We start from the raw sequence: 27,996 nt of genomic DNA, 5'->3' as shown, positions 1-27,996 counted from the left end.
CCACTTGAGCTACAGTGCCACTTCTGGTTTTCTGGTGATTTATTGGAGATAAGAGTTTCACAGACTTTCTTGCCCAGGCTGGCTTTGAACCGCGATCCTCATATCTCAGCCTCCTGAGTAGCTAGGATTACAGGCATGAGCCACCAACGCCCGGCTAACCTTATCATTTTATTCATTGACCTAATCAATGTTCAAGTACTTTGCAAAACTGTTTTTACAAAACCTTGTATTTCCTGGATGATTGATTGATTGATTGATTTGGTAATAACTTTGTCACTTTTTTAAAAATCAGGTTAATCATGATTATATAATGAGCTGAGAAAATACTGTCTGCTATTTCCTGAAATAATTATTGTAAAGTTGACATTACTTATTCTTTAATTGTTTGATAAAATCCACCATCTAGCTCTGTAGTTTTCTCTCTTGGAAAGTTCTTAATTGTGTATTTATTTAATTCCAAAGACTAAAGACTTTTTAAGCTTTCTATTTTTTCTTGATTTTATTACATATATGTATATATTTCAAAAGATTAGTTCATTTTAGTAAATAGTAAAATATATTGATATTAAATTGTTATAAATTATTCCTTCTTGTTATGATCAATGATCATATCCCTATTATTGGTCATTTGAATTTGCCTTTTAAAATGAAAATTTATTTATCAGCTTATTCATAATTTTAATTATCCTTGAACTAACACGTTTTTTTTTACTTGTTTTTGGTTTACCAAATCATTTGACAGTTCAAGAATTTCTGTTTATACTATTATCTGCTTTCATATATTCCTCACATTTAATTGATATCATTCCTACTTTCTTAAGTGGAATATGGGAAACACTGCTTATTAGTCATTTTTTATTACTGTAATAAATATCAGAGATAAGAAATTTATAAAGGACAAAGTTTCATTTGGGCCCATGGATATATTTAGAAGTTTCATTTCTTGATCAGCTGACTACCTTGTTTAGACCTGTGTTGGGACATCAAAATTGTACCTTCAGGCAAGACAATATAGACAATTTACTCGCTTTGTGGTCTTGTACAAAAAGGAAAAGGGAAGAAACAAGTGCCCCGCAATTCCCTTTGAGGTTCTGTCCCCAAGACCCAAGCTGAACATGATCTTTAACGCCAGGTATTTGGGGTCATTTCAGATCAAGCTATAGCTCTTCTGTGAGATTTTCTTTTCCTAAAGTGATGATACAGCCAATGCTATGGTTCTCACTGCTAACAGTTGCCTCAAGTTTTACTACCTGTATTTTCTTTTCAATTTGATTAAAAATACTTTGTCATTTGCCTTTTGATTACATTTTTCGATTGAGGTATTTTCACATTATAGTTTTTATTTTGTTATTTTTAAAGATAAGATCATCATATATCACTGGAAGGTCTTAGAATTATAATTTCTTCCTTCAGCTTCCCAAGTGCTGGGATTACAGGCATGTACAACAACATCTAGAACACAGTAGGTTTAAAAATTTCTAAATATTTGGGATATTTTCAAATATCTTTCATCTAATACATTTACATTGTTCAAAAATATATTTTGCTGTATCTAAGTTGTTTAATTTATTTTGGTTTTATAATGCCTTGTATATGGTTTATTCTAATGAGTTTTGTGTATACTCTTTAAAAGAATGTTTATTCAGAGTGTTCAACAAATGTCAACTTGATAGTTGATAGTGTCCTTCAACTGATACTTATTTTTGGTTTTATCAGTAGCTGAGAAAGTGATTTGGTATGGTGGTTCACACATGTAACCATAACCACGTGGGAGGTAGAGCTAAGTAGGATAGTGGTTTGAGGCCAACTTGTCAAAAACTTCATAAAACCTCATCTCAATCACTAAAAATATGGACAAAGTGACAAATATCTTTCATCCTATTTATGTTTTTTACATAAATAGGAGAATCACAGTCCAGAGTATATCAAGCATAAAAGGGAGGCTTTATTTCAAAAATACCCAAAGCAAAAAGGTTGCCACATGGTAAAACAACTATATAACGAAGCCAAGACCTTGAGTTAAAAGTCCAATAAGCAAAACAATTCACAAATATGCCTTTCAAATGTCCAACTTTGTTAACTATACATTGACTTTATGCTTATTTGTTACACTGAAAGTTTACGCAGGTCTAAAAATGTTTATATTTATAAAATGCCTTTATTTTTCAATGTCTCAAAGTATCATCTCCCAAACAAAGCATCACAGTACAGAATGTTGTAAATTTATTCATATAGAAGATTGCTTAGATACAGTGTCCTAGGTTTGTTGGCATTGCCATTGCCACCATCTATGTAAACTAAATGTAAACCGAACTTGAATTATTGTTTCCAAAACAGTTCCTAGGCTTTAACACCAGACTATGAAGCAGTTATAGAAGATCCTTTATTGATTTAAAAATGTTCCATATTATTGACTAAACTTTAGCAGTTCTGAACATAAGCAAGACATCAACCCAGAGCAGCTAAAATGACCACAACTATGTATGCCACCCACACACCTTTGATGTATTGTTACTCATTTGGATCAGTACTATTACATCTGTCAAAATAGCAATCCAGCATAAAAGTTGATAACATATAAATGTTCACACAAAATACTTTTAGGAACTCCCAATCCGTTCCAGGAAATTGATTTAGTTGTAAAAATACACATATTAAACCACACACATTTCTTATGATTTTTTTAAAGTTTTGCAGAATTTAGGATTTCTCTTGTGACTTTTATATGCAGTGATTTGAAATCTGCTTGATTTGATGCTAGAACCTAAGGATTAATACAGTATTTATGGTATCTATGTCCTCCCTTTTGTGTTTTTGGGGATTGAACCAGACTTGAAGTATGTCATTAGTCTGAAATGTATATCCTCTTAATCTTCAAAATCTTCATCAAAGTTGAATGGCTCACACTTGTAATTCTAGTTTACCAGGAAGGTTGAGATCTGAAGAGTGATTTGAAGCCAACCAGGCAGGAGACTAATGTTAGTCTCTTATCTTCAATTAATCATTACAAATAATGGCAGTAGTAGTAGAGTAAAAATCTTAAGTGAAAAAGCTAAGGGAAAACATTCAAGCTCAGAGTTCAATCCTCAGGACTGCATACACACACACACACACACACACACACACACACACACACACACTCAAATGAACAAAAACATCTTCCACTGAGATTAGCTTCCAATCAAATTATAAGGCAAGTTTTAAGTATACCTGAAAACACCTGTCTGTATCACTAAAAGTCTTATCATCTATCAAATTATCCTAGTATTTCTAATTATCCTAGTATTTCAGAAAATTGAAGGTTTACTCTGAAAATTGACATACAATTATAAAAGAAATTACAAATTATAATTCCAGTCTTTTTGTTATTCTGGATTAACTATTTTCATTACAGGCAATTTTATTTTATTATTATTTTTTTTTTTTTGGTTGGTTGTGGGGCTTGAATTCTAGGCCTGGGCCCTGTCCCTGAGCTCTTCAGCTCAAGGATAGTGCTCTACCACTTGAGCCACAGTGCCACTTCCAGCCTTTTCTGTTTATGCGGTGCTGAGGAATCAAACCCAGGGCCTCATGCATGCGAGGCAAATGCTCTATCACTGAGCCACCTTCCCAGTCCCTATATGCAATTTTGTGATGTCAGTATGATTGACTTAAATTAATGCCTCAATGAGATATTGAGTTCCAGATGGTGTGTGGAAGAAGCCTTACTTTGCCACACATAAAATTGATATGTTAAAAGTGGAAGGTATCTTTTAAGAAGGCCATTAAAATTCCTTTTGTAAGTCATGTAAAATTTAGTATTTTTCTATATTCACAAATTATATAATTGCTCTGCCTTAATCTTTCCTATTGATTTTTCTGGATTTGTTAAGAAATTAATGTAAAATGCAGTCCCCACTTGGATTTAAATGTTTTACATTACTTTTGTGCCTGTGTCTTCGTAGTAAGGCAAGCCATGGAAGCTTATGTTTACTTCCATTTTCAGTAATAGGTGCAAAGTTCTTGTTTGTGTTGTAGTACAAAGTTTTACTCCAGTTGTATTTGGACACATTATCTTTACTTTGTTCCATTTGTGAAATCTATGTAACTAAGGGTGCATTACAAAACCAAACACCTTATAATCTCATGTCTTCTTAGTGAATTAGAATACTCGCAAGCCTCTTTTGCTTGAAAGAAAATACATGTCTTTTCTGATTTCCTTATTTAAATTAAATTATTTTACTCTAAGTATTCATAGGCCTACTCTTATTCCTCTTAATTCTCTAATCTTGTAGCAAATGTTTTGTTCATCATGCAGGTTTTGCTACTTTATGTCCATAATCAATGTGTAATTGGGAAACATATCTTGTATGGGAAATATTATATACTCTCTGAGGCAATGTCAGGTGGAAAAAAAGGTCCTGCACACATGGGAGAAAGTTCTACATTGGTAGTTTCTCCTAAAAGCAAGTAAAACATTTCTTGTATATGATCCACCAGGATATCCATATGGGATTTTCAGTTTCAATAACCCATACATTCTAGTTTGTCATTAGAATTACCAGTGTATATGCTGGGATTCAGTAGTCAAGAGACAGAACTGATTCTATTATTATAACCTTCCTTAACATTTTATCAACTAGTATACTTAAATAATAATAGTGAATTCTAATATACAACATATAACTTGGGACAAGAAATTCTATATATCAACTAGTTGGAGCCCCAACAGTTAATAAAGCTTTTAAAATTAGGGTCAAAACAAACTAAGTAAATTTTCTAAGCAAGGATTTCTGTTGATTCTTCATTAAGGCATATAATACAAACTATTTCAGTAGTGATGATTAATGGTATATTTCCAGTCATCATATGAAGTACTGTCTAATAAAATATTTTAAAAACTCACTGATATCTGAATAAAATCTTCTATTCTGTCTGGTAGTTATTCTCAAGGCTGAAAAGTAGTGTTGGGTATTACTTCATTACTAATAGCAATTATTTTGTATTTTTTCCATTTATTTGACTCATGTTTTTCCTTGCCAGTATGGACTAAGGATATCACTCTAAATATGAATATTGGGTAAAAACCCCTCAGTCTTGAAGTGTATCCTCCTTTAACAGTTCATTCTTTAAATTAGGATTAGGAAAATATCTACACATTAGTAATGAACCTGACATTGTTGACTTCAGTTTTTGATTCATACATTTTAAAGGTTTACAATGAGGGCAAAAACATTTAAGATTTTACAAAATTTTGACAAATATACCTCTTTATGGTTAAAATTTTCAATTTATTCCATGATATTTATTGCTCTGCAGTAAGCATTAATAAATTTGCAGAGACACTCCAAATATCTTTTGACATAGCATAGCACTTTTTGTGTTTTTACTTAAACCTTGTATTTGTCTTAGTGTTTGACGTGGATTTTTTTCACACAACTTTATTGCATAGATTTTTGTCATATTAATAATTCTCATTTAGTGTTCATTAATTATATGAACTGGCTTTATTGTGATATTCCACAAATGCATATAATGTACACTGATCCAGTTCACCATTTATGTTTTTCTTATCCTCACTTTTATTTTTCTAATACTAATGGATATTACCTATTTTCATATATCTGCATAATTTTCTTCAATAACATTCACCCCATCACTCTTTCTTTCTCCTCTCCTTTCTCACAGTTTCTCTTTCCTCACTTGCTTGTCCTAAATACATTAGTTTCATCTTTCTAGGTCAAGATTCTACACATGAGACATTTGACTTCTAAGTTTGGTTTATTTGATTTAACATGATGATCTCTAGTTTATTCATTTCCCTCCACATGACAAAAATTGTAATTTCATAATTCTTTGTGGTTGAGAATAATCTAATATATGTTCATGTGTGAACACACACATGCATAAAATACTTTCTTTACCCATTCATTGGTTGAATGAGCACCTTGTCCTAATCCATAACTTACCTATGATTAATAGTGTTTTAACAACCATAGCTGTGTACAATAGCTCTAATATATGTTGAAATATTATTTTGAAAATAATCCCAGGCATAGTATAACATCATCGTATATTAGCTTTATTTTAGATTTTGGATGAAGTTCTATACTGATTTCCATTATGACTGCACTAATTTACATTCTTATGAACAGTACACAGTTGAGACTATGCTGGTTTTTTTAGCGGGGGCACTAAATCTATCAACTTTTGATGCACTATCAATACATTATCAATACAATTCAAGTTCATAATCTTGCTCCTAATTTTCTATTTTATCTTGTATACTCTTTGTCATTTATTTTTATTTTTTTATTGTGAAAATACTGTACAGAGGGGTTACAATTACATGGGCAAGATAATGAGTACATTTCTTATCAAGCATTGTAGCCTCCTCCTTTGTTTTCCCTTCCCATCCTCCCCCCACCCCCCCCCCATTCTTCCCCCCCCTTCCCCCCTTCCCCCCCAAGTTTTTAAGTTTTTTTTCAACATAACGACTTGTACATTTCATTGTTGCAATGGGTCCACCTGTATCCCTAGTTAAACGATTTGTTTTTCCCTTTCCCCTCCACAAATTATACCGACATCAAATGCAGTGAAAGCATGGGTTATACTGTGGGGGGGGGCCTTCCAAGCAACAAAGAAATAATCTTATAAATGTGTTAGAAACAATCACATGAAAGAACAAAAACATTTGAATACATATCTTACGGTTCATTTCCCTAACATCACCTTATCTGACCTTTTCTGCTTGACTCAGACATATACTAGTTATTGCAAATAAGGGAAACCACGGGACCTATGTTTCTTTGGGCCTGGCTTACTTAATATAATTTTTTCCAAGCCTTCCATTTCCTAACAAATGGGGCAATGTCATTCTTTCTGATGGAGGCATAGAATTCCATTGTGTATATATGCCACATTTTCTTGATCCATTCATCTACTGAGGGGCATCTGGGTTGGTTCCATATCTTAGCTATGGTAAATAATGCTGCGATAAACATTGTTGTGCTGGTAGCTTTAGTGTGGTCTTGTTTGTAAACATTTTGGTAAAGGCCCAAAAGTGGGACTGCTGGGTCATAGGGGAGCTCTATGTGGAGTCTTTTGAGGAACCTCCATACTACTTTCCAAAGTGGTTAAACAAGTTTACACTCCCACCAACAATGCAGTAAGGTTCCCTTCTGTCCACATCCCCTCCATCATCTGTTGTTTTTAGAGTTATTGATTTTAGCCCTTCTACCTAAGGTGAGGTGGTATCTCAATGTTGTTTTGATTTGCTAGAGAGATTGAACATTTCTTCATGTGTCTATTGGCCATCCTTCTTTCCTCTTCAGAGAAGTTTCTCTTTAAGTCTTAGCCCACTTGTTTATTGGGCAGTTGTTTCGTTGAAGATTTGTTGTTGGAGGATTTAATTTTTTGAGTTCAAGTTATATTTTAGATATGAGACCCTTGTCTGTTGTATGGCTAGTGAAGATCTTCTCCCAATCAGTGGGCTTTCTATTGATCTATGTCCTTTGCCATGCAGAAGCTCTGCAATTTCATGCAATCCCATTTGTCCAACCTTTCTTTAATTTGTTGTGTTTCTGGGTCTCTATTAAGAAATTTTCGCCCTGTCCCAAGGAGACCTAGGGTTTCTCCTATTCCATCCTGTAATGTTTTCAGAGTGTCTGCTTTGACTCCGAGGTCTTTGATCCATTTGGAGTTGATTCTGGTGCAGTGTGATATATTAGGATCTAGCCTTAGTTTTCTACAAGTAGTTAGCCAATTTTGCCAGCACCATTTCCTGAAGAGGCAGTCTTTCTTCCATTCTACTTTTTTAGCTCCCTTATTGAAGATTAGATGGCTATAGGTCTGTAGGTTCATTTCTGGATTTTCAATTCTATTCACACAAAGAAGGAAAGAGAAGAAAAGGTGAAACGAATGAGAAAGAAAGAAAAAAAGATCAAAAGTTCAGTAGAGCTAAACAAAAAAAATAAAAATTTAAAAACGAAAGAAAAATGCGCACACACATATACCCCTAAAATAAAAATTATGAAGAAGAAAAAAAACTTAGTAGAAAACATTTTTTAAAGGTAAAAATTAAAAATTTAAAAAAAAGTTTTAGAAAATAAATGGTTTATAAAAGGTACAAAAAAAAGTTCTTGGATTTTTTTGGGAGGGGTGGGATGATCCTGTATCTCCTTTGTGTCTGTAACCAGCCTCTTGGAGTCTCTGGTCTGCTTGTGGTGTTTGATTTTCCTGTGGCTTGGTTGGTTTCTTAGGTCAGTTTGTTTGAACAGGCAGAAAAATGCTCTGCTTTTCCCAGGATTTTGTGATTCTCCTCCCAGGCTAGTTCAATGGGAGGGAGATCTGCTTTGAGTATCACAAAAGAGGGAGATGGCTGTTTCCTCAAGTTTGGAGATGCTGTGATGAGGCTAGGTTCTGGGTAGAGTTGAGGCCTTTCAGCAAACAGTAGCTTTTCCTGGGGGGCTAGCTTGTGAGAGACTCTCAGAGCCCAGCCTGGAACCATTCTCAGGGGTTATGTTTACTGAATTTCAATTGATTGTCCAGGCTGCTAAAGGGAGGGGCAGCCTCTGGCTCTGATTACCCAGTGAAGAAAGCCACTCCTGGGGCTGGTTGCCAGAGCTGGGTGACTTTTCCCTGGGTGGAACTGAGTCTGGTAGGTCAGGTTAGGTTCTTGTGACCTACTAAATGACTCTAGTTTTCTTCCAAGGCCTGAGCTGGAGCTAGCAGCTCAGCGGGGCCTTCAAAGATGGAGATCTCCGGTGGTGGGGGTGGGGAGGGGTGGCCTTCCCTCCTCTGAAAAGGAGTGAGGAAGTCAGGCTTCTACTCCTGGGTCATCTCTGGTCTGTGAACTGCATGATGAAGATGTCTGCTCCTTGTCGGTTCTTGCTGGTGTTGAGTAGAATCCTCTTGCCTGCCACATCTGGCTCCTTTGTCCCGAACTTTCTGTGTTGCACGTATGGCATCTACAGCCACCGCGGCTGCTGGCAAGTGCCCAGATCTGTCTCCTTGCCTGGATTTTCCTGCTCTGGCCTAACTCTCTGTACTGTGATGGCACACTTGGTGTGATTCTCTGGCTTAGGACTGTTCACTGGAACACTAAAACTGCTTTCTAGGCGAGAGCTTGTTTAGCCTCCAGCTTCTCCTCCGCCATCTTCCTGGAACCTCCTTTGTCATTTTTGAAGTTATTTTTTAAATTATCCTGAAATATAAAAATAAGGTAAAATGTTTTTTCTTGAATTTTAGGATGCCTGGAAATGAATAAAGACTACAACCAAGACTTAAGTCCCAATTTTCTGCAGCATCTTTTACTAGAGAGACTATATTTATATAGATACTTATTCACAATTAACTTATTGTGCTGGAATTAATCCAAATTTCATAACTTCATAGAGAAATGCATTCACTTACATCTTCAAAGTCACTACTAATCCCAGAGACAATTGTTTCCCTCTGTGGCAGAGAAAAATATCAACAGCAAATAGTCATGCAAAAGCTCGGTAAAGTATGGTCCACATTTTTATCAGTTAATCCACACATTATAAGTTACACATTATAATCATATTTTTTCATTTTCATAGTAATTAAGCTTGCAAGTGTTTTGCAAAAATTTGTTTTAAAAGTTTTCTTTACCAATTTCATTTGCTAATTTTCTATGTGATTATCTATAGCTCTTTTTTGTTCCTTCTATCTTTGCTTTCTTTAAATTATCAAAAAAAATTGGGGAGGGGTCTGGTCATGGGGCCTGAACTCTGGGCCTAGGTGCTGTCCCTCAGCTCTTCAGCTAGGCTAGCACTCTACCACTTGAGCCACAGCACCACTTCTGGCTTTTTTCTTTTTGCTTATGTGGTGCTGAGGAATCGAACCCAGGGCCTCAGGCATGCTAGGCAAGCCCCAAATTATCAAAAAAAATAATCTAGTAGTACTGTTATTTGAATGGTGTTATATATTATCCCCCAAATCTGGGGTCTTTGAAAATCTTTTGAACCACACACAGGCTTCCAAAGGATCAACACAAGGTAGCTTCTAGTAGTCTCAACATAGCAATAAAGAAGTTGCTAAGGCCCTGCTCAATATTTTCACTGTGCAAAAATTCCAAATATGGACTTGGGACCAATTAGTGCACCATTTTATTTATACAATTGAACATGAGTAGTGTCAACTAGTAGTATCCACAAGCAGGAGCTTCTTATAGTAGACCATCCATGAAATGATCCTCAATTAAAACTCATCTCAGAGGCTAATTGACATTACTATGTAGTTCTTTACTTTCACTTGTGGCTAATGTCAAAAGGCTGAACTATATATTGTACAGATTTCATATATCATCAAAAGCATGTTATATTCCACATAACAGAATAGTTTTCGGTTCCAAGAGGAATAACAAGTACCAGTCTGTGAAACAACCTGAATCAGTTGCCAAAGATCTGTTCCACATACATGATTTACAACAGTTAGGTTCTAATGGGCTTGTCCACACAGTTGAGGTGCAGGAAACATTGCAGAGAGCAGAGTGCCATCTCTGCAGTAGCCTGGTCATGAGTAGCATATGTGCTGTTCTGAGGGCCATCCATCTTTCACCATCTTCACATCCTATGGTCAGGGAATTATGCTGAGAACTCTGTAACTATGCTTATCTCATGGGCCGGACTGGAAGTTTCTTCCATAGAGTGGGAGCTCAACAAGTCTCGGAAGACTTCAGTCCCTTTGACATTGTTCTTTGTTCCTCTTTTTTTTCCTTTCTTGTCTTCTATGACTTAGTTGTTTTTACCACTTGATTGTGCCTCCACTTGTTATTAAATAAGCTTTGTATTCCTTAATATTATGGAGACATAATAGAAATACTGGAGTAGATGAGAAATAACTGAGTAGATGAAGCTATGTAATAAACTAATAAATAAATTTAATTAATTTTAAGAAATTAGGGCATAGATTCTGTAGCCCACAAATCCAATATCTGGACAGTCAATAATTTGATATTGCCTTAAGTCTATAATATGTGTATTACTCTGGAATGATGACAAGTTACAGCCTTTGGGCACAATTCTCAGAGAATTCTCAGCATTTTTCTTAGGCTTTCATAGGCTTTCTTAGGCTCACCATATTACAAAGGAAACCTATCAGTGAAAGTTATCTTATTGTGGATGCTAATTATATCTACAAAATACCTACATGTCACCACATAGACTCATGTTTTCCCAAATGACTACATTGAATTCCAAGTTTAACCTATAAACTTTAATGATCAGTACAATTCCTTTCCTGTTTTTATAGTGTGTGTAAGACTTACAAAATAGGTTTGAGTTATCATTAAGTTCATCTTTGGAGAATGTAGTTTACCCATTGTAAGAAATTTACAGTGGCACTGCTACAGACTGAATTGTGCCACCTTCCCAAATTGATCTATAAGCCCTAACTACAAATACTACTTACAGTATTTAGAGTGGAGGCCTGTGAGAGATAATTAGGTGTAGATCAGTTTGGGCACCTTTGGTGAGATTATTGCCTTTATAAGAAGAAGCAAAATTCCGCTGACATCTCCTCTGTCTACTATTGAGGAAACAGAAAAGGCTTACAGGAAGTGCTCACCTCTTAATCAAATTGGCTACTAATTAATTGTGACCACTTATATTAACCTCCACCTATCAATAAAGAGATAGACTCTGATGACTTCAAGATACCTGTTGTGTAGAGTAAATGACAATTTCTATAATATCTAGCATAATCAGAAAGCCAGAGGAGCAAATCTTAATGTACTGGATAATTCCTGGTATTTTACCCAACTCTCTATATGGAGGAAATAATTGCACTTTAATTTCTCAGCAGTAGAACTAATTGAAGATTATTCATTGACCATGATTCAGTTTAATTCGATTAAAAGAAAGTAAAGAAATAAAGCATCCCTTGAATACTAGATTTTATAGAAAACACATTCACTGTAGAATGTTGGTTTTTTTCCATCAGAATTTCTGATCGTTTGTTTTATATTGATAGATATAAATTTAAAAACTGATATTTTTGATAGATTTAAACCTTACATACCTTGTATAGACACTAATAGCTATACATTCTTCTGAAGGAAAGTGTTTCATCATACTCTGTGGTATGACAAGCATATCATATTTGCAGTATCTATATTTTTAACCATTGTGGCTTACAAGAATGTGAGTATTTTAGAGACAAAGAATACTGAACTCACACATTAATGCTTTATGCTGTGCAAAATATCTCAATCGATAAACATTTTAGAAGAAAAAAATCAATACTGCCCATATTCCACTAAGGAGAAAATGTACTTGTGCTTTAAATAAGTGCTGAAGGTCTATGAGGAGACCAATAATTGTATTAATTTTATTTTTGGCTTTGAGATACATTTTGATTGACCATGCTACATTACCGACCTATCTTCCTTTATTAGTTCCCATGAATTCTGGATGAGTGACCATTTTCAATTGTATATATCTACTTTGTGACACCTGAGAGCATTTGGAGTCATCTGCTCAGGCCCAGGAGAAAACAACTATGATGACAAATATTAGAAATGATTTGCAATGGTAATTTTTTATTCACTAGGGGCATTCTCAAAGAAGCATGGTGTTTTATGTAGCCCTGGGGCCAGGGGGAAGAAAGAACATCAGTAATAATTGGTCTTTGTTTCTCAGCAGCAGAAGATATGAAAGCATTCTCTTGAACTCAGTTGAATCAAGATCAATTCAAAGAACATAATAAATAAATGAAAAATTTCCTGAAAATATAAATAACAGTATAAGAGTAATTTATATGCAAATAGGGAAACTAATAGAGACAATTTATAATAAGCAAAAGCTACAAAATTATACTTTTATCAAACCTAAGCGTATTTCCTTTTCTTTATAAACAATTATTTGTTTAAAAGGTAGATATTCCTGGTTGATGTAGACAGTTTATGCTATAATCCCAGCTACAAAGGAGACTGATACCTGAGGACTGAGATTCTAATCAGCTAGAACAGGAAAGTCATGAGACTCATCACCAGTTAACCAAAAAAGCCAGAAGTTGATCTGTGGCTCAAGTGGTAGAACACTAGTCTTGAGCACAAAAGCCCAGCAATAGTATCTAAGCTCTGAATTTGGGCCTAAGGAATAGCGCACACACACACACACACACACACACACACACACACACACACACACGTCAGATAATTCTAACTTTTCAAAACAGTGTGGCTGTGATTATTCTTTCCAGCTATATTTCAGTTACACTTAAAGAATGCACAAGTATTTCTCTTCACCACTTGCTTTGAACTGATATGTGACCTCTCAAATTCATACACTGAAATCATAGCAAGCAATGTATCTGTATTTGTCATAGTGACTTTAGCATATTATTTGGTCAAATGAGAGCAAAAAAAGTTGTGGTTCTCTGAAGAGGAAATAGGAATGGCCAATAGACACATGAAGAAATGCTCAACTTCTCTAGCCATAAAAGAAATGCTAATCAAGACAACATTGAGATTCCACCTCACCCCAGTTAAAATGGCTGTAATCAAGAACTCTAATAACAAGAGATGCTGGAGGGGTTGTGGCCAAAAGAGAACCCTACTGCATTGTTGGTGGGAATGTAAACTTGTTCAACCACTTTGGAAAGCAGTGTGGAGGTTCCTCAAAAGACTCCACATAGAGCTCCCCTATGATTCAGCAATCCCACTTTTGGGCATTTACCCAAATGATCACAAGCAAGCCCATATTAAAGCTACCAGCACAACTATGTTCATTGCAGCATTATTCACCAATAGCTAAGATATGGAACCAACCTAGATGCCCCTCAGTAAATAAATGGATCAAGAAAATGTGATATATATATATATATATATATATATATATATATATATATATACATACATACAATGGAATTCTATGCCTCTGCCAGAAGGAATGCCATTGCCTCATTTATTAGGAAATGGAAAGACATGGAAAAAATTATATTAAGTGAAGTAAGCCAGGCCCAAAGAAACATAGGGCCCATGGTTTCCCTTGTTTGCAATGACAAGTACATGTCTAGGTCAAGCAGAGAAGGTCAAACAAAGGCTCTGTACATATGACTACATGAGATAATGCTAAGCAAAATTTACCCCAAGACAGGTACATAAGTGTTTTTTTTTCTTTCTTGCTAGTGATTTTAAAGTACTTACAATGCACTATGTGATTCTTTTGTTTCTTTTGTATGTTCTCCCCCCACGGTATAGCCCCTGTCTTCACTGGATTTGATGCCAGTGTTCTGCACCTTGTATATACATGTTTGTAATTTGGGGAGGGGAAGGGATATTAGGGAACGCTTAAATGGGGATACAACCAACCCATTGTGACGACAAGGTATACAGGACACTATATTGAAAGCGAACTTTACAATGTCGGGGTAGGGAGGGCAGGAGGAGTTGAGGAAGTGGAGAGGGAAGTGATGGTAGGGGGAAAACGAAGGAGGAGGTAATGATGCTCTCTACGAAATGTACCCATTACCCTACTCACGTAACTGTAACCCCTCTGTGCAACATTTTTTACAATATATATATATATATATATATATATATAGAGAGAGAGAGAGAGAGAGAGAGAGAGAGAGTTTTCCTTTGACAGGCACTGCCCTGAATTACAACCATAGCTCTCTCTCTCTCTCTCTCTCTCTCTCTCTCTCTCTTGCTCTCTTTGTCTAAACATATGTATCACAGAAAGGTTATGAGAGGACACAGTGAGAAGATGGTTATCACTAAGTCAAGAAGAGAGTCCTCTTGAATCCAGTCATAGGGACATACTTGTCTCAGGTTTATAAAACTTAACTGTGAAAAAGGAATGAATGGGTGGATGAATGAACGTAAATTAATTACCCATTCTGTGGTAGTGTTTTTAAACTCAAGCTTACTAAGACACCATTATTATGCAAAATCTGCTTCATCTATTCTTAATCAGGATCCACTGCTCCTGAAAAGATAATAAGGATTCCTTATTCTCTTTTGATCATAAGCAATCCAAAGTGTCTTGGCAGTCATTGTATTTTTTATTGCTTATTCTGTCCATTATTGAGATTCAATTGTGAACCCATCTCATAGATTGTATTTTCACCCTGCAGAAGCTAGAGTTCTAAGGACAAGAAGCATAATTCTCAAATAGGTATTTGAGAGTGATGTCAAGAAGCTAGTTCTATAATTATCACCCTTAAGTTTTTAGATCAATCATTTATTTTGATTGGGATCACACTTTATATACAGTCCTCTGGTTTAGTGTATGCCATGTTTCTTTGTTCTTAGCTAACAATTTATCTTTGATATAGGATTGGAAACTTGCATTTTCTTTAATTTTGGATAGATTATTTAACTTGATGATTTAATGCCTGAATTTTAGACTTCACCTAGGCCTCTGGAGGGTTGGACTGGCTGAGATTCAATAGACAGAAAAACAAATCCAAAGACAAATAGATACCCATTTCCTTTTTTATTTTTTTGGTCAGTCATGGGGCTTGAACTTTGGGCCTGGGCACTGTCCCTCAGCTTTTCAGCTCAAGGCTAGCACTCTACCACCTGAGACACAGAGCCACTTCTGGTTTTCTGGTGGTTTATTGGAGATAAGAGTCTCATGGACTTTCCTGCCTGGGCTGGCTTTGATCCTCAGATATCAGCCCAGTGGGATACCCATTTCTGTGAGGATAACCATGTGAGCATTTCCAGAGGAGAGAGGGCTCCCAGTGCTGCTAACTTTCCATCAAAAAAAATTTAATCTGCTTAAGGAATCTTGTTTTATTCATCACAAAGAACTGGTCTTTATTGTTGATATGATAGATGTTGACATTTACCAATAGCTACATTAACTTTAATACATGTGTCTGTAAGTAATCCATAGGGACAACATGTTCATTTGTACATTATCCAAATTCTGAGATGATAAGTAATAAAATTTAGTTGTTTTCTTGTTTTTGTTTTTGGTCGGTCGTGGGACTTGAACTCTGGACTTGGGCACTGTCCCTGCGCTCTTCAGTTAAAGGAGAGCACTCTACTGCTTGAGACACAGCACCACTTCTGGTTTTCTAGTGGTTTATTAGAGATAAGAGTCTCACGGACTTTCCTGCCTGGGCTGGCTTTTAATTTCGATCTTCAGATTTCAGCTTCCTGAGTCGCTAGGATTACAGACATGAGCCACCAGTGCCAGACAAATTTAGCTCTTTTCAACTATCCAAGCCATCTTGTTCATGGTCATTTGAGCTTCAATACATCTTGTCCTTTGAAAGTTCTTTTTCTGTGCCTATGTTAAGACTATACGGGTGAGTGGAGTGAAGCATTAGCACTTGTGTGTATTGTGGTATCTGCACATACATCTTACTTGTGTTTTCTGGTCCTCTCAAATGCAAAATCAGGGGTACCTTTCTGGCTAGTTGGCTGATATTAGACCTCTGTGAGTTGATATGTATAACAGAATCCATCTGATAAGGGATACAGTCTTCTGCGACATGGTGAAGAGTCAACAATTATCTCTATTACAAGGACACAATTACAAGCTAGGGGCTGTTTCTTGTAGAATGCATCATAATCTCAGTCAGTAGTCTGGCCTCCCCTCAGAATCTCAGATGCTTACATTGTTAGTATCTAACTAGGAATTGCCTGAAGTTCTTCTTTGCACATTTTATGGCCACTTATGCATCCAGACTCAAATTATCTACACAATATTGTGACCTAAGATGTACAATGTCAAGCCTCTGTGGAGCCCTTTCTTAGTCAACCCCTATCAATTCAGACAGCTTTCCATATCACAGAGTATATAAACTGTGATAGTGTCCCTATCTATCTATCTATCTATCTATCTATCTATCTATCTATCTATCTATCTATCTATCTATCTATCTGTCTGTCTGTCTGTCTGTCTGTCTGTCTGTCTGTCTGTCTGTCTGTCTGTCTGTCTGTCTGTCTGTCTGTCTGTCTGTCTTATCTATAAATCAAATAGGTCCTATGATTTCTTCTTGGTAGTAGAGCATATAAAATATAGCACCTGTCTTGCTCTTTGCATGCCTTCGACGATAGAACACCTAACATATTTAATGAATGGTAGACTTCTGTGTTTCTCAACCTTCAGTACATTTTTTGTGAGTATATCAATATACTGCCTTTTCATTCTCTTCCTGCCCTGATCAGACTAAAACTATCAATGACATTATCTTGTGTTAAGAGCCTTCAGAAAGTAGGTTTCTTCAGACTATATTATGAAAAAGAATGAGAGAGCTCATATAGTCCTGGGGAAATTCTAGAAAAAATACTATTTTTGTTCATTCTACATGAAGTGAAAGTCTTTGTATTCATTGCTTACTGTAGGACTGACATTTCTGAGAGAGAGAGAGACAGAGACAGAGAAGAGAGAGAGACAGAGACAGAAAGAGACAGAGATAGAGAGAGGGAAGGAGGGAGGAAGGGAGACAGAGAGAGAGAGAGAGAGAGAGAGAGAGAGAGAGAGAGAGAGAGAGAGAGAGAGAGAGAGAGAGAGAGGAGATAGACAAAGCCAGAAAGATAATCCATTAATTCATTCAGGAAAGTTTCAGACCAAAATTAAACTTGAGTAGCAGGACTAAATGATGACAAGTCTTCAGAAAAATTATTCCTAAAAGTGATTCATATTAGGCAGTTTTGCTAGACTCTAGTGTGTCAGCTATTTCCAGTCCCTGATAGAAGCAACCCAGGGAAAACTAACTGTTCAAGAAAATGAGGCTTTAATACAGGATCAAAAATGCATAAGAATCTTTCTGTAGAATGCTTTTTTGAAGGGATTCAAACAGTCTAAAACCATGGGTACAACAAACAAGAAAACTTTCTAATTATCTCTCATATATCTATTGAATTACCTTATCTATTGTTTTACCTTCATTGCATTAGAAAGCTCCCTCCAATAAACCAGTTCTCACAAATGGTCATCCTCTGATCTTAGTAGGTATTGAACAAATATATAAAGTACATAATTCTTATAAGGATCTCAAAATCTAATCCTGTGTATATCTGTCTCTTATTGTTCCTTCTTGAGTCTCTCCCATCATGTCTCTGTTCTTGTACTCATGAATCTTGGCTGGTAGTAGATGATTATTTTAGGTAAATAAACGTATGGAGATATCATTTTCTGGGCTTGTATCTGATTTCCAATGATTTAGAAAACTATGTCTTTAAGAGGCAGGCTGACAAAGTAATGATCAAACTGGAGGTATGCCATCTTTAGAAGATTCATCATTTTGGCAGATTCATGAAGGTTTTGTGCTTCAAAGCAAGAAATATCACCAACTGCTTGGGTTCTCTTTGGCATCTCATTGCACATGTTTCCCCACATTAAATATACATGTAAGAGTGTTCAATCTTATTATTGGAAGTTTGTGAGAAAATACTATTAAAAAGAATATTTTATTGGTTGCTTTCCCATGATAATGTACGATTTACTAATGACCGATTAAGTTCAAAATGAAAGTCTTTCTCAAATTTGTGGCCATTCAGTTTTGATGAACAGAGTCAAAACTATTGACTTCAGTTATTCTTTGATCAATGATATTTTTTATTAACAGAATTCTTTATTTGAAATGTCTAGATTTTTTGTCATTCTATGTTCAAATCACTTCTTGTACATATTTCACTCAAACTAATCTAAATGTCTGTTTACAGGCATCTCTATGTATAGAACTTCATCCATCATGCAAATCCCAGTTTTACTTTTGCTGGTCTTTTGATGAGATAATTTTTGTTTATTTCCATAATTTTGTAATCACTAAAATAGTTGCTACATTACACACACACACACACACACACACACGTCCCTGAAATTTAGTGCTCAAGGTTGGCAATCTACCACTTTGAGCCACAGCTGGCTTTTTAGTGGTTAATTGGAAATAAGAGTCTTTTGGCCTTTTTTTCTCTCACTGGCTTTGAACTGTAATCCTCAAATGTCAGCTTTCTGAATAGCTAGAATTACAGGCAGGAGCCACCAGCACCCAGCTCAATTCCTTCATTTTGATACATATTTTATTAAATTTGATAAAACTTTAACTGGCAATATTGAAACACACATTGTGATATAAGTTAATTGTATTGTAAGGATAATATCAGAAAGGATACAGCTACATAAATAAGGTAAAAAGTACATTTCTTGTCAAACATTGTTATTCCCTCCCTTGTTTTCTCCCACTTTCCTTTCTCCTGACTCCCCTTCCCCAAGTTATAAAGTTCATTTTCATCATAGTGTCTTGTGGGTACTCCTGTTGCATTGGTTCATCCTTTGTCCTTTTTTTCATCATTTTATTATTTTATAAAATAATGCATTCATCATATAGCATTTTACTAGAACTTTCCCTGAGTATCTGCTTAAGAATTGTATTATTGTTTAGGGGAGAAAGATTTTTTTTGTACTTTTTCATTGTAAAAATGCTGTACAGAGGGGTTACAGTTACATGAGCAAGGTAATGAGTCCATTTCCTATTGAGCATTGTTGCCTCCTCCTTTGTTTTCTCCCTACCATCCCTTTCCTCCCATCTCCAAAACTACCCCCCTCCCCCAGCCGAAGTTGTAAAGTTCGTTTTCAACATAGTGTTTTGAACATCTCATTTTCACAAAGGGTCAACCTGTATCCTTATTTAATCATTTTGTTATTTCCCTTTCCCTCCTGATTTAGAGAAGTATGTATACAAGATGCAGGGCACCGGCATCAAATACAGCGAAAACAGGGTTTATACCATAGGGAAGGAACATACAAAGAAACAATGGTACATTATAAATACGTTAGAAACAATAGCAAGAAAGAAAAAGATATAGAGTTTCACCACATGTCAATCTGCCCTTGAACTTCTGGGGTCAAGCTCTCTTTCTCCCTCAGACCCCTAAGTAGCTGGGGTCTATAAGGGTCTCCTCCAGAAACTGAAAGGCAGTCTTATAAGACACCTCTTAGACTCTATTTGAAATCTAAAAGTATTGTTTAATTTAAAGTCAAATAACATGGCCAGAATGTATTATTATAGGTAAGAGTTGTCTGTTTAAGAAAATTCCCACTCACTTCATTTCTCATTTACTCCTGATATCTATCCACTTGAAGTTTGCCCTCTACCATTCTGTTTTACCTTTATCAGGGTGACACATTTTTATCAGATCCTGAAGACATTTATCAGCTCTAATTTTACTTATTGGACCTAGGTAGCCAAACCTTGGTTGAACTCCTTTCTCATTCGCATTTTCTGTCTTGGGCTTCACAATGCCACATGCAATTGTGTAATTGTTTCTCTTCCTTTTCTTCAGGACTCATTTTCATTTCTGATTATTGAAAATTGCTCCAGTTTTATCTGAAGCTTTATTTTATCTTTGTCAACCCTATTGGTCATTGATTATTGAAAAATAAGCAACCACAAAATCCAAGTGTACAGCAACTAGAAACATGGTCCTTACATTTTGGTCAAATGGCTAGAGTGGCTGCACCAATTTTCACCAGGGTTGATGAATTTGCAGACTGGGAGTATAGTAGACACTGCTGGGCAGATTTATTTCACTGCTGGGCAGATTTATTTCAAACTCATGGTCTGTTGGTCAAGCAGATGGCTGTGTTTTACTTGTCTCCCCCTCTTGAGACCAGTGATGAACACAACAACAGGTTCTCACAGCGGTGTTTGATGATGAGGGTGAACTAACGAAGCCTTATAGTATTTAAACTATTCAGAACTGGCATTCTGCAATTTCAATTCACATTCCTTTGGTCAAAGAGTGACACATGATTGATTACCAAGCAAAGAAATGTGGAATTGTATTTGGACTTAGTAGGAAGTATTGTGGATGCAGTGATGAAGAGCTTCACTAATAACTCAATTTTCCACACTGATCTTACAACTTAGCATGTTTACAGTTCTACAATAAGTTATGGGTTTTCCCACATCAGGATATTTGATGTATGTCTCCCTCTTTCTCAAATTATCTCCTCTCTGATATGTGCTTATAACATTTATCTCCCAAGAAATAAACTTTCTGATCATGACAGAAAACTCAGCAATCTTGCTCTATACATCATAGTACCCCATTGTGTCTCAACAGTACAACAACGTGCCATATTTTTTATATATATTTTTTATATATATTATTGAATATATATATTTTATATATATTATTGAATATCTAACTTCTTCATAGGATATGTTTGTTATGTCACTATTCATTCCTTAGCATCCACCACAACAGATTTAATTTAAAATCATTTTTTTTCTTTAAAGTACAATTTCTAGAATTACTAGGGCAGCCTGTAGCAGCTAGGGGCATCATACTCATAAGGAACACATAAGGAACACAGGACTTGAGCAGGGTGTTTTGTATTATATCAGCTCTGCAATTTAATATGTGACTTCTGAAAAATTTGTGAGTGTGTTTTGAGCTTCAGTCTCTTTGCTATAAGTTGGAGGAGATGATGACATCTGTATTGTTACTACACATAGTACATGGTAAGACCCCTTTAAATGTAACAACTTATTATTTATTACTTACTCTAGGCCTGCAATGAGCATGTACTATTTCTATAGTTTTCTTTCTACCTATGTCTATCTATAACCTATGTACATATTTGAACATCCACACATATGGATTGTCCTCTCACTTCCAAAGAATGAGTGTTAATTTTGTAAACATATTTCTGCCATAGGGATAAGTAAAATGGTTTGGGACTTAATGAACATATTTTATGAAACCTAATGTAATAGTTTTCCATTTTATATTTTCATTTTTGGTCATGGAGCGCCACTATAAGGTATTTTTTAAACCATTTTGCATATTATTGTCCTAATGGGTTTTTTTTTATCAGCCTCAGAGGGCAAATATGTTGTGTAATGAGAACACTGAGTTTGTACTTAGAATATCCATATCTACTTCAAGGTTGGTGAATGAATATTTGAATATGATGGACATTTGAGTGGGAGCAACATTTGGGGACTGTCCTATGTATTCCAGGCGGCTTGGTAGATTTCTTTCATCTCTACATAGCAGATGCAAACAGTGTCCTTTTTTCTGTTAGGAAAATCCACAATGACAATGCCTTTTGCAGACATTTTGAAATGCTTCTGGAGTATAGAACTTCTCTCAGCTGAGAACATCTTATCAAACAACTGATGTGCTTATCTTTGAGATTTGTCAATTTTAAGTACATGTAATCTGAGGTAGGTCATCTCAGAGTCCTTACTTGTAAAATGTGTATAATAATAGTTACCATAACAGAATGTTAAGACTCAATGAGATGCTGCTGTATTACAGAAACTAGTATGATATATATCAGTATTTGAATTTGAAGAATTTTAGAATTTATTTTAAATTTCAGAAATCATAGTTAATTCTGTAGCTAGAATAAGAGAAAGTGTTAAAATACATTCAAATAATGGTTAAAGATAATTCCCATTTTTAGCAAACTTACTTCTCTAGAAAACTGGCATCAGTTTCTACTTGATTTGAACCATGTTTGTTACAGAGCTAAAAGTATACATTATCAACTGATCTTTATGTCTCATTTGTCTCTTCTGGCAACCCAAATGTGGCAATGAATCAGAACTGGGAAGGAAAACCAAATGCAACCCAAGCATACAACAGCTCAGTGAAGAAAGGGATTTCTGTCCTTGAGCTAAGAGTGAATTCTTTCTCTCTACAAAACAAAACATGTCTCCTAGAGGACTTCACAGAGTTCAAGTATTAAGACAAACCTTGAGGGCTATTGTGCTCCATCTTTAAAAAATAATATTTTAACTTGGTAAACAGATCATTGAAAAAGTGGAACATTATATATTATCAGTAAAGCTCAGTAGGTTAAGAAGACAGCTGTCTATGTAGAACTATATTTTTATAGAATAAAAATTGTAAGTAAAATATGGCAATACTTATATAGTACTGAATACATTAGGATGTGAAACCAGCATTTTAGGTTGGACCCTTTTCAAAAGATGTTGTCTTTCTTTAAAGCAAATACAATTTTAATAAGGCAGCATCCTGCAGATTTGAGCTATTCTGTTTAACTTGAATGCTTTTCTTAACTCAGAATTTAAAAAAAAGTTACAATGATATATTTATACATTTTCCTTTCTTGAGGGATAAAACACCTGATATGTGGCATTATACTATAGGATATGAAAACTTTATTGAAGAAGGGAGATCTTCTTTACATGAAGAGTAATTAATGAGATAGAAGACATTGACTTTAGTAGTTTCTTCTTTTATTCTTTTCTTCCATTCCTTCCTCCCTCACTCCTTCCTTCCTACCCCTCTTCCCTTCATTTCTCTCTTCTTCCCTTCTCTTCTTTCTTGCTTCCTCCCTCTGTCCCATTTTCCCTCCCATCCTCCCACCTTCCCTATCTTCCTTCTTTCCTTCCTTCTTTCCCTTCCTTCCTTCCTTCCTTCCTTCTTTTCTTCCCTCTTACTTCCCTTTCCTTCTTCCTTTCCCTCATTTCTTATTTTATTTCTTATTACCTGCTCTCTTTCTTTCCAGATACAAACATTTGTTGACTATATAAAGCTATTGTAGATGGTACTTTTAATCATCATTTATGCATAGTGGATTATCAGCTTATTCACTGCTATAATATATCACATCATCTAAAAAATAGCTTTACTGACACAAAATATGATACATACTTTATTGTAGGAATAAATAATTGTATAGATAGGCAACATGCTTTTAATATTTTAATATTTTATTCAGTTTTCATTGCTCTGATAGAAAACTTTATGAGAAAAGTCTTAACTTTTATGTGCACGTGACTCACAGAGTTTCTCTCCTGTGTAACTTTAAATATTTGTACTGAAGGCTTTTTTTGTTAAATGTCCGTCATGGCCTGGGCACTGTTCCTGAGCTTTTTCACTCAAGACTATCAGTCTGGGCATTGTGTCACAGAATCATTTCTGGCTTTCTTGTGGTTAATTGAACATAAGATTCTCAGTCAGGGCTGGGAAAGTGGCTCAGTGGTAGAGTGCTTGACTTACATACATGAGGTCCTGGGTTTGATTCCTCAGTAGAAGAAAAGCTGGAAGTGGTGCTGTGACTCAAATGGTAGGGTACTAGCCTTGAGCTGAAGAGCTAAGGGACAGCACTCAGGCCCAGAGTTCAGATCCCACTACCGACAAAAACAAAACAAAACAAAACAAAAAAAACAAGATTCTCACTGACTTTCCTACCCAGGCTGGCTTTGAACTGTGATTCTCAGTTTGCAGCCTCTTTAGTAGCTAGCATTACTGGCATAAGCCACCAGCACCCAGCTAGAAGGCTTTCTTTTTTTTTTGGGTGGGGGAGGGAGCAGTCCTGGGGCCTGAACTCTGGGCCTGGGGGCTGCCCCTCAGCTCTTCAGCACAAGGCTAGCGCTCTACCACTTGAGCCACAGTGCCACTTTGGGCTTTTTTCTTTTTGCTTATGTCATGCTGAGGAATCAAACCCAGGGCCTCAGGCATGCAAGGGAAGCGCTCTACCACTGAGCAACCTTCCCAGCCCCTTGAAGGCTTTCTTTGCTCCAACTACTCATTATTTTCATTTGCTAGTAGCCTTTAAAAGCTTTCCTGATATTGTTCTGGGATTTTAATTACCTTGATATTTTATGTGAAAAATAAAAAAGATTTTTTTTCATTTTCCCAATTCATTAATATTTTTCCGAAACAAAAAAGGAATGCATACCATATATTTAGTAATAACATAAATGAGAATGATCTTGACATTTTGCATGATTATCCCATAAAGAAAATATATTTAACTTTAATATTAATATATATTTGCTTTCAATATCTGCATAGAATTTGAGATTTTATTTAATCTGTTTTACTTTCTTTTTCCATATATATTTTTATTGTAAAAACACTGTATAGAGGGGTTACAGTGTCATGAGTAGGATGATGAGCACATTTCCTGTGGAGCATTATCACCTCCTCCTTTGTTTGCCCCTGCCATCCCTTCCCTCCCCACCTCCCCAACTCCTCCCTACCTGGCTCTGAAATTGTAAAGTTCGTTTTCAATGTAGTGTCTTGAACATCTCATTGTTACAATGGGTCAGCCTGTATCCTTCTTTAAGCATTTGTTATATCCCTTACTTGATTTAGTACATATAATTTCACAAATCCAGTCCTCCCCCATTGCTTGACTTTCCTAGCAAGTTTTCTCAGTTAAGTATGTGTGTGTATGTGTGTGTGAGAGAGACACAGCTAAATCCCTGCACAAATTCCTTTTTGTTTATCATTATCCACCTTGTCCCAGATTCTGCTTATGACTAGAGCATTTTATAAATTATTGTTGCTAGTATTCTGAACAACATGAGCTCTTTACAAAGAGAAGGAATACAAGGAAGACTGTCACAAAACAGGTAGACAAGGTGGCTAATTATTCGTCTTCGCTTTTCTAATCTGCTTCAAGGAAAAAATAAAGGAATGTGAGTTTAGAAAACACAGACACGGTGAATACAGAATGCTTGCTATTCTGAGACAGATGTCAGCCTATCGTCGTAACTCAGGAATAGCTATGAAATATTCAAAAAGCCATTGTACCAGGAAAGCAGAAATAACATGCCCATGCACAACAGATTGTAAAGTGGTGTTTCATACACAAAACTGGTGAGTGCTTCTTTATATGAGACAAAAGATTATGTAATTGAAATGGGAGCCGGAAACACAGACTTAATCTTGAAAATTGAAAAGGGGAAAAAAGTCTAAAACTGAAAATTAAAATATATTTTGCTGTTATTTCACTTGAGAAGAGGAAGCCATTGATTTTTCAAAACTTACTGAACAAATCAAACTCAATGAAATAGTTCCTCTTAGCCCCAACTTGTTATATAACATTCTAGCCAGATGTGATGGTGTGAGTCTGAAACCCCATTGGTCTTGGAGATTGAGGTAGGTGGATGCTGAGTTTGAGAGGGGCTTCGGTTGCATCTTGAGTTGCTCACAGGGTATTAGTTATTTATGCTTGATTTTTTTTTGTTTGCTTGCTTGCCTATCTATACTGGGTGTGAATTCAAGGATTTTTGCATCAACAAGAACTCACAATGTAGATTTTGTTTTCATGAAATGGCTAAATTTTATTGCAATAACCTAGAGAATTGTTGTATTTTTTCCCCTTTTTGTGGAACTGGGGCTTGGATTTAAGGCCTGATGCTTGTGAGACAAACACTCTATACCTTGAGCCACACCTTCAGCTTTTTGCTTTACTTTTTTTTTTTTTTTGGCGGTCATGGAGCTTGAACTCTGGGCATGGGCGCTGTCCCTCAGCTCTTCAGCTCAAGGCGAGCGCTCTACCACTTGAGCTACAGCACCACTTCTGGTTTTCTAGTGGTTTTATTGGAGATAGGAGTCTCACGGTCTTTCCTGCCCAGGCTGGCTTTGAACCGAGATTCTCAGATCTCAGCCTCCTGAGTAGCTAGGATTACAGGCGTGAGCCACCAGCGCCTGGCTGCTTTACTTTTTTCAGATAAAATCTTACTCTTTTGAACATGAAACTCCTCCCTATGCTTTCTATATAGTTGAGAATACAGGCATATACCATTATGCCTGGCAATCTTTATTTTTGACCAGTCTATCCACATGCCACAATCCCCTCAATATTCAGCTCCCAAGAATCTGGAATGGCAGGTATGAGCTACCATGCCTGATTTCTTATTTCTAATTATGATCATTATGATAGGTTTATACTGCTAAATATTTCTTCTAATCTCTCCATAAACACAAATATTTACCCTAACATAATAACCTAATAACCAGTGTTTTTGGATACTTCTGTGGAAAAACCTTACAAGATAGTTAGTATTCTCTGTTTTTATCTTGTTTATTTTCTAATGATTTAAATTCATGGAAGAAAATAGAATCTGGCCCCCAAAGTATCAGAACATACTTTCTGAAAATAAGGCCAATATGTCATCCATGTAAAGGTTTATGAATATGAATAAGACAGTGATCTCTAACTGCATTCTTGCCATGGATTGTGTGAAACAAAAGGAAACTAAGAACCTATCTGTACAGAAAAATCATCACAGTTTGAATTTCAAGTTAGAGATGCCAGGGCATCAAACCAACACCACAATGAAGTCAATTGTGAATAACCTAAACTGTAGTGAGTCCTTTAATTTATGCCACACCCTAAATTGGATCAACTTTGATGACATAGTGAAAATTAATACATGGAAAAGGGAGGGAAATGCCTTCAAAATAATAGGTAGATAACTGAATATTGGCATAGCTGTCACTTAACCAGATCTACAGAAGGCCGAGAGCCATGAGTTCTAATCTGCCAGGATACTCACTCTTGTATAAGCCATGTCAACTACAAACCTGGAAGTCATCCTTGTATGGAACTCTGAAATTCCTAATTCTCACTGGGAAGTTACATCTACTTAGGCTTTTGCATCTTTATTTCTTATACCATGCATGCTATTTGCTTGTAGTTGTGCAGGAAACCCAAATGAAAGCAATTTACACCTACTTTGAGTTCTAATTTTAATAGGTATTCTGAATGGGCTAGAACTCTGATGTCTACTTTGGCTTATATTTTGGTAGGTTCACCTGAATATTCATAGAATATGAATTGCAAGTGGAAAACTCTTAATATTTAAAGTTTTCTGTGCAATTAAATCTAAATATTTTATTTTTATAAGTTAAATGAAAAAATAGTCAAATTTTGTTAAAACTACTGTTTATATTGTTAACTGAGTTCAACAGACCATGTAATAAACTCCATATGCTTATTTAATATTGAAGCCCTCTTGCTTAAAGACATCTTTTTTCCATTTAATTCTATACAATATTTTTAAGAACTTAAGAAATCAAAATATAATAGGTAAGTTATGCTGGTTCATATTTTAATATCTTAGATGACATGTTGTATTTAACAAAGATAAGCTTCATTTATTGACACTATTTTTTGTTTCAAATCTACCTTTTTTTTTAATTTAATTTAATTTTATTTGTGAACATACAGTACAGAAGAGTTACAATTACATGGGCAGGATAATGCGTACATTTCTTACCAAGCATTGCAGCCTCCTCCTTTGTTT

The sequence above is a fragment of the Dipodomys ordii genome, unplaced genomic scaffold (assembly GCF_000151885.1).
Source record: "Dipodomys ordii isolate 6190 unplaced genomic scaffold, Dord_2.0 Scaffold5, whole genome shotgun sequence".
In the NCBI taxonomy this organism is placed as follows: domain Eukaryota; kingdom Metazoa; phylum Chordata; class Mammalia; order Rodentia; family Heteromyidae; genus Dipodomys; species Dipodomys ordii.
This window is presented reverse-complemented; position numbering follows the sequence as displayed.